The following is an 8,948-nucleotide window of genomic DNA, read 5'->3' as shown; positions in this document are numbered from 1 at the left end:
AAAAGGGCACCGTAAGAACGGCGGCGCCCGTGGTTACTCGGCCCTGCGGCCAGGCCGGTGGCTCCGCGGAGGTAGGGGGCGCTGTTGGTATTGCGGCGCCCGGATGTACTAGGCCTTGCGACCAGGCCGGTGGTATTTCCTGCTTGGCCACGCTCGAGGTCGAGGCGTGTGACGTCACAGGGGTCGCGGCCGCGGTTTCCGGTTGAGGCCTAGTCTGCGGCGGTGACGATGCAGCGACGGGCACGGCAGGGGGAATTTCGGGCTCTGCGACGGGGAGCTGGGGCAGGCACGCGGTTTCCCGGCTCGGGGTAGAGACGTCCCCTTTACCTGCCTCCATTCGTTCAGCTCCCTTCTCGGCGCCGTCTCCTGCCTTCATTCCTCCTGCGCCATCCTCAGAGGCGGTCTGTCTCCTCGTCTCGGGTGGCGTGCTCCGCTGACGGATTTCGGTCTGCTGGGCCATCTCTCGGCTCCACTCCGCCAACGTCTCTCGCTGTACCCGGGCCATCCTCCGTGCGAGGCCCTCCAGCGTGGTCTGTGCACACTCCCGGTCTCGGGGGAGCTGTGCTAGGATCTCCAGCAGGCCTTCTGGAGTGGCGACCTGCAACAGGCTCCTGACCACTGGGTCGGTGCTGCCTGACTCTCCCTCCATCTCCGGGTAGGCTCTCTCTGGACTCTCTTCCAGGCGTCTTGTCTCCGGGTGCGCTCTCTCCAGACTGCTCCAGGCTGCACCCATCTTCGTTCTCTTGTTCTGTCTCCGCCCACATCGAGGGTGGTCCCGGGGCAACTTCAGTTCCAGGGGCAGTTCTCTTACGCTGATGGACACTTCCAGCATCACAGTCTCTGTTGGTGGGCGCGGTTTCCGCTTTTGGCGCCATTCTTCGACCTGGCCCACGATGGGAGGTGGCCTCTTACCACCCTCTGGCACGCCCATAATGGCGTCCGCTCTTCCAAGGCGGGAAATCTTTGGAAATGGCGGGAATCGTCTCCCAGTGGCGGGAAACTCCATGGATGGCGGGAAAAAGCTGCAAATGGCGGACAACCGGCGGGAAACGACCTGTGATGGGGTCCGTTGACGGGGACCCTCCGGAACCGGCAGGAGACTTCTTTTTTGAGGTAACGATGAACTTTTCTTCAGGCACGCAGTACCCGGTTGTTGCGGGCACGTTATCCTGCCGACTACGCCAAAGTTGACGCGCCCCCTGGGCCAGTGAGGTTAGGGATACCCGGAGCCGGATCAGATGGGGGTTGTAGTCTCCGAGTGGCTGTGACCCGGTCCGTGCCCAGGGTGTCAAACTCAGTGTGTGGCAGTCCTACAGATGTTATTAGATGTTCTTTTGTGTCGACTACGCCACCCGTTGATTTGCGGTCAATACGGCCGCCGCTGCAGCAGAGTTCACTGAGGCTGATGATGTGAGTGCAGCTTAGGTAGTATAACCCCCAACGGGAGGGGTATAGCCTCAGGGGGTCAGCCGTGGAGGATGGTGGTTGTGAAGGTGCAGCAAGGAGACTCAGAGACATAAAATGCAGTTCCAGGGTTTTACTTACTGGTGTTGCTCGGGTCACTGTGTACAGCAGTGACCACCCAAGCCGTGCTGCGTCCACCAGGTCCTGGACTCGGTCAACTCCCAGGCAACTCCGGAGTGTGGTCCTGAGCTCCTTTCTGTCTCTCCCTTCTTCTGGCCGTTCCCACCAGGGATCCACCTAAGTCCGGCTCCCTCGGGCCTCTTGTTGGTCAAGCCTCCTCTGGGCTCCCTGACCCTATTCTTGGTCTGCCTTCCGGGTGGATTTAGTGGGTGATCGTGGCAGATCCTGCCCACGACCTCCGGTTCCTGGCTAAGGTGTGCTGTAGCCTCTGCCAGCTTGGGATCCGGTACCCTGTTGCCGACCCTTCACCCTATTAGCTCTCTTATGGGCTCTTGGGGTCCCCTCTGCGCCTCTGGGTCTCTCTCTCTTCTCCTCTGCTCTGCTTCTCAGGTTACACTCTGACAGACTGACGTCTCACAGACTGACAACTGACTGACTGACTGACCCTGATCTAAGATGGTGCCCACCTTAAATACTCCCTCTATGTGTGAGCTCAGGTGACCAGCACCCAATGAGCTCCTAACTTTACCCAGGCTGCTCCCCCTATCTGCCCCTACACTACTGGGATGTTCCACCCCCCTCCCACTCCAGCCAGGAACAGACACTGTCGTACCTGCACATTTCTCTAGTGGGAGTACCATCCGTCTGTTCCCCGGAAATGGGATGTGTGTAGTGCATGCAGCCTACTAGCTCAGTTCCACACTCCATCCTTACCCGGGAGTGGAATATCACACCTCTGGGTTGAGGTGCAATACCCCTGTAGCAGCCGAATCCTCAGGGTGCTACATCTGCTTCAATCTTTGCTGCCTTGATTTGGTTTTTACAGAATTTATTTAATTTTCTATATTTATTTAATGCCTCATCACTACCTACTTGCTTTAGTTCTCTAAATGCTTTCTTTTTGTCACTTATTGCGCCCCTTACAGCTCTATTTAGCCATAGTGGTTTCCTCCTATTTCTAGCATGTTTATTCCCAAAGGGTATATATTGTGCACAGGTCCTATTCAGGATGTTAATAAATGTCTCCCATTTGATTTGTGTAGCTTTATGTCTCAGGATATAGTCCCAGTTTATTGCACTAAGATCATCTCTCAACCGTTGGAAATTTGCCTTCCTGAAGTTTAGTGTCCTTGTAACCCCTCTACTACACATCTTATTAAAAGTTACATGAAAACGTATTATTTTGTGATCACTATTACCCAAGTGACCCCCAACTCGTATATTTGATATGCGGTCTGGCCTAATGGTTAATATTAGGTCTAGCAGTGCACCCCTTCTTGTTGGGTCCTGAACCAGTTGTGAAAGGTAATTGTCTCTCATAGTTGTCAAAAACCTATTACCTTTGCTTGAACTACATGTTTCTGTCCCCCAATGTATTTCAGGGTAGTTGAAGTCCCCCATAATAATGACGTCTCCTTGAGTCACTGCTTCATCTATTTGCTTTACGAGGATATTCTCCACTACTTCCATTATTTTTGGATACTTATAACAAACCCCTATCAGTAATTTATTATTTTTCCCCCTCCCCTTATCTCCACCCACAAGGACTCTACATTTTCATTAGATTCACCTATATCCTCCCGCAAGACGGGTTTTAAGGATGATTTTACATATAAACACACACCCCCCCCCTCGCTTGTTTGTACTGTCATTTCTGAACAGACTATAGCCCTGTAAATTAACTGCCCAGTCATGGCTCTCGTCCAGCCACGTCTCAAATATCCCTACCATGTCATAATTATTTTCCAACAAAATTAATTCTAATTCCTCCATTTTGTTGGTGAGGCTTCTGTTATTAGTGTACATGCATTTTATGTATCTCTCTGTACCTCTATTCCTTCTTACTTTATTGACTGTTCTAACCCCACCCCCAATTTCTTTATTTGTGCCCAGGTCACTATCTGCACTATCTTCCCACCTATAAAATGAATACCCCCCCCCCCAATCCCTAGTTTAAACACTCCTCCAACCTTCTAGCCATTTTCTTCCCCAGCACAGCTGCACCCTCCCCATTGAGGTGCAGCCGGTCCCTAGCGTAGAGTCTGTAGCCAACTGAGAAGTCGGCCCAGTTCTCCAGGAACCCAAATCCCTCCTTCCTACACCAGTACTTGAGCCACTTATTTATCTCCCTAATCTCCTGTTGCCTCTCTGGCGTGGCACGTGGTACCGGTAGTATTTCAGAGAATACCACCTTGGAGGTCCTTGCTTTCAGCTTGCAGCCTAATTCCCTGAAATCATCTTTAAGGACCTTCCACTTACCTCTAAATTTGTCATTTGTGCCAATGTGCACCATGACCGCTGGGTCCTCACCAGCCCCTCCCAGTAATCTGTCAACCCGATCAGCGATATGCCGGACTCGAGCGCCAGGTAGGCAGCACACTGTTCGACGATCCCTGTCTGTGTGACAGATTGCCTTATCTGTTCCCCTAATAATTGAGTCCCCCACTACCAGCACCTGCCTGGCCTGCCCTGCTCTCCTATTTCCCTCTTTACTGGAGCTGACACTCCTCCGGCTTTCAGAGGACAAGCCTTGCTGCAGCAGTGCTACCCCTGTACCGTCACTCCCCTCATCTGCCAACTTTGCAAACTTATTGGGGTGTGCCAGATCAGGACTAGCCTCCCTGGCACTCTTCCCTCTACCCCCCCTTCTAACTGTCACCCAACTAATGGCCTCACTGTCCTGCAGCTCCCGACTACCACCCTCCCCCACATCTACCCCAGTGAGCTGCTGCTCAGTGAGCAGCAGACTCCTTTCCATATTGTCAATGGATCTCAGTGTTGCCAGCTACTCATTTAGATCCAGTACCTGGGCTTCCAAACGCACAACATGCACACATCTCGCACAGCAGTAAGCAACCCCGACCGGCTGTTCAAGGAATGCATACATGTGGCAAGATGTACACTGGATAGCATTGTCAATAATGGAGCTCATTTCCTAATGGGGATTGCAATAGACAGAATGTTAAGTAAAAAGAAAAGTAAAGAATTAATAAAATACAGACAGCAATTAAGTCCAAAGTCCTCCCTTCCAAACTCCCTGAATTCAAAGTCACTGAAAAACAAGTCACACACTTACTTTCGTTCGCACTTACGCTTCGGTCACACTCAGCTCGTTCACACTCGCAAACTAAGAGATTTAAAGAGTTTTTTTTTTTTCCCTTTTCCAGCAATGCACCCTACAGCTCAATGCACTTCCAAAGGACTGGATGCCCAACCAGCTGCCCCTTATAAACCCTTAATTATGACCCCTCCCCCTTAATTAACCCCTTGTGAGTATAGCTACACCTCAGGATTTTAGTACTAAAAAGAAACTTTAAAACTGTAGTGAGAAAATAGGTTTTAAAAAGCCCAATAAAACTAAACAGGTAGAAAAGCACTCAGCAGGTCACAATGCAGCAACTCACCACAATTCACACAGGTATTTGCTGCAGGATTCCCAAATACCTCTTCACTGAAAAACAAGTCACACACTTACTTTCGTTCGCACTTACGCTCCGGTGACACACAGCTCGTTCACACTCGCAAACTAAGAGATTTAAAGAGGTTTTTTTTCCCCTTTTCCAGCAATGCACCCTACAGCTCAATGCACTTCCGAAAAGGTTGTGGTGGAGGATGAGGAGAAGGAGGAGGGTGACATTAAAATAGACAAAATCATGAAGCAAATACCCATGTCTGGGTGTGAAGAGGTGAATGGGAATAGACCCCCAAAAAAAACAACTGGATTTGACTTTATGTTCTGCTGCTATCATCCGGTGGTGTCGAGAAGTCTGGCCCAATCCAGCCCTAGCTCATTTTGATAAGTCAGCCTGTCAGCATTTTCAGTGGACAGGCGGATGCGCCTATCAGTTATAATACCCACAGTGGCACTAAAAACATGCTCTGACAAAATGCTAGTGGCAGGGCAAGCCAGGACCTCCAAGGTGTAGTGAGCCAGTTCATGCCACGTGTCTAGATTGGATACCCAATAGTTATAAGGCTCAGAGGAATCATGGAACACGTTGGTACGGTCGACAATGTACTCCTTCAGCATCTTTCAAAGCGTTTCCCTTCTTGTCAGAGTACCTGGCGCATCAAGGCCTGGGCGCTGGGAGGTCTGAGAAAACTGTCCCAGAACTTTGACAGTGTTCCCCTGCCTCTGCTGCATCGTTTTTGTGTCTCCCTCACCTGTATTCCTTGGTTGTTAAATTGCAAAAAGAACTTCGGCACTCCATACATGAATATATAAGAAATATTGTATCTAGACTAATGTCACTTTGAAAAATGAAGGTTTTTTGCGCATAATTTGGCCAATTTATGTGTGCCCATCAACCATAACAAGGTCACCTTCGTATGATGGGTAACTACGCTACGCTACCACTGGATATGCCACTCTTGGGCTGTAAGCCTGTATGGACAATATGTCTCTGCTTGGGCTTTAAACCTACAATGTATGGGCTGGTAGAGCTAGTTAAAACCACCTGTGAAGGAATAGAAGGAATTAGTAGGAGGGACGCATGGTCAGAAAAAAAGGCTGTCAAACTTCTAATAGTGTGAACATGTACCTGCTGCAATGTCCCAGGAGCCCAAGAGTGGCATATCCAGTGGTAGCATAGCGTAGTTACCCATCATACGAAGGTGACCTTGTCGTGGTTGATGGGCACACATAAATTGGCCAAATTATGCGCAAAAAAACTTCATTTTTCAAAGTGACATTAGTCTAGATACAATATTTCTTATATATTCATGTATGGAGTGCCGAAGTTCTTTTTGCAATTTAGATTACTTTTTTCTTCAGAGCACCCGAATAGACCAGTGAGCGACCCCTCTCTGTTTCCTTGGTTGTTAAACAAACTGTGACCTCTGCCACCAGTGTTTTCAGATGGGAATTTTTAAAATAATTCTTCAACAGGGGCCTTCTTGTACTGCTACATTTTATTAGACCTCTCCATCATGGGAAGGAGAGATAGAAAGTTCTCCTTGTAGCGTGGGTCTAGAAGTGTGACCAACCAGTAATTTCTATTGCCCAAACAACAGCTCCTGTTCCTCCTCCTCCTCATTATCACCCAATCCGCATTGAGATGAGAGGAGGCTGGGCTGTGTAGCATCACCCTGTATACATAAAGAGAAAGTGGGAAAAGTCTCCAATAAAAAATAATTCTCATTTTATTTGTGCAAAATATTAAAATATATAAAAATCCATGATAGTGGAGATGCAATATATATTTTGCACAAATAAAGTGTGAATTATTTTTTATTGGAGACTTTTCCCACTTTCTCTTTATGTATACTGGCCGAGAGTCATGGCATTGTGGGTCTGAGCCCAGAAAATATGAGCAGCAGGATGGATTAAATGCATGGTGAGGCATATGTTGTTTTTTTGTAAAGCATCACCCTGTATAGTTCCTTACTCCATCTCATCCTGCTCCGCCTGCAATGCCTCCTCTTTAATTGTGAGCAGCGAGCGTTTCAGTAGACAGAGGGAGGGATGGTGACGCTAATTATGGTGCCATCGCCGCTCACCATCTTGGTGGAGTCCTCAAAGTTTTGAAGGATGGCACAGATGTCAGACATCCATGCCAATTCATCAGCTCTTAGGTGCAGAGGCTGACCTGAATACCGACGGGCGTGTTGAAGCTAGCACTCAACAACTGCCCACTGCTGCTCACAAATCCTTCCCAATATAGGCAATGTTAAGTTCCAATGCATGGCGATATCGCACACCAGTCAGTGAGCTGGAAGCTGAAAAAACGCTGCTGACGCACGGCGAGAGCGGCAGAAGCTGTAGCTGACTTTCTGAAATGGGCACACATGCGGTGTACTTTCACAAGCAGCTCAGGAAGATCCGGATAGGTTTTGAGAAACTACTGAACCACTAGTTTGAGCACATGAACCAGACATGGTACGTGTGCGAGGTTGCCAAGCCTCTGAGCCGCCACCAGGTTCCGGCAATTGTCACACACGGCCATGCTTGGCTGTAGCTCAGCTGTGACGACCACAGATCTGCCTGCTCTGTTACAGCATTCAACAACTCTGCAGAGGTGTGCAGTTTGTCGATGGATGCTGAAGAGGAGGAGGAGGTGCAGGAGCTTTAGAATGTGGGGGAAACCCTGATTGACCCAGGACCCGCAATCCTTGGCGTCGGGAGGACATATTCCATTCCAGGGTCCTGGCTTCCACAATATTTATCCAGTGTGCCATCAGTGAGATGTACCGTCCCTGTCCACAAGCACTTGTCCACGTGTTCATGGTTAGGTGGACATTCCCAGTAACTGCATTGGTGAGGGCACGGCTAATGTTCTGGGATACATGCTTCTGTAAGGCGGGGACGGCACACCGGGAGAAATGGTGGCAGCTGGGGACTGAGTACATGAGGTTGCAGAAAGCTTCCGTCTCCACGGGGCTAAAAGGAAACATTTCCAGTGTAAGCATTTGAGAAATGTGGCAGTTTAGCATTGTGGACTGTGGGTGGTTGGCTGCATATTTGCGCTTGCATTCAAAGGACTGGGGCAGGGACAACTGAACGCTGCGCTGGGACAAGGATTGGCGTGCAAGCACAATAGCGGAGCAGGCAGTGGTGTCACCCACAGACACTGTTTCTGGACCCTTGCATTCAGCTCAACTAGTCGGGTGCTTTGCTGTCATGTGCCTGAGCATGCTGTTGGTGGTCCCGCTGGTAGTTTTGCTGCCCCTGCTGTTGCTTGCATGGCAAATGTTGCAAATGGCCTTTTTGGGGTTAACTGGACAGTCTTTAAAAAAGAGCCAGAGTCTGTATGACTGGTTTTCAGGGAAACAGTTGCCCGCCTTGTGTCTGTGGCCACCCCACTGCTTGTTTCTGCCTGTTGTGGTACTACGTCTCTCTCCTCCTCTGCGCTGCTGTCCTCGCTATGCATGTCACCTTGCCAGGTTGGGTCAGTGACTTTCGACGTCCACCACTTCATCTTCCACTTATGCACCCTGGGCCTCCTCCTGACTTGCTGGCAATTATGTCTCATCATCATCATCCACCTCTTGCGACTGTAACTGCACTTTCCCACCGTCGCCTTCATGTGACCGCGGCTGCTCAAATATTTGGCATCGCTGCATGTGATCTCCTCATGCCTCCCTTCAAGCGGGCTGGGAAAGAGTCCTGAATTTATAAATGGAAAAGTGAACAGTTCTTCAGAGTGTCCAAGTGTGGGATTACTTGTTTCCGAGCACTCAGCATGGTGGGAGGAAGGAGGATCAGGGTGAGGAATATGTGGTCCAGACTCACGGCTACTGAGACTGGACCGTGTGGAAGACAGGGTGGTTGTGGTTTCAAACTGACTGGAAGCATTATCTGCTATCCAACCAACATACTGCTCTGGCTTCAAGAGTGATGGTCCGCGGCCCCCTAGAAAGTGAGG

This window comes from Phyllobates terribilis, unplaced genomic scaffold (genome assembly GCF_046119375.1).
Source record: "Phyllobates terribilis strain yellow unplaced genomic scaffold, ASM4611937v1 Scaffold_1__5_contigs__length_1240528914, whole genome shotgun sequence".
Taxonomy (NCBI): Eukaryota; Metazoa; Chordata; class Amphibia; order Anura; family Dendrobatidae; genus Phyllobates; species Phyllobates terribilis.
The sequence above is the reverse complement of the archived record's forward strand: the minus strand, read 5'-3'. Positions refer to the sequence as shown.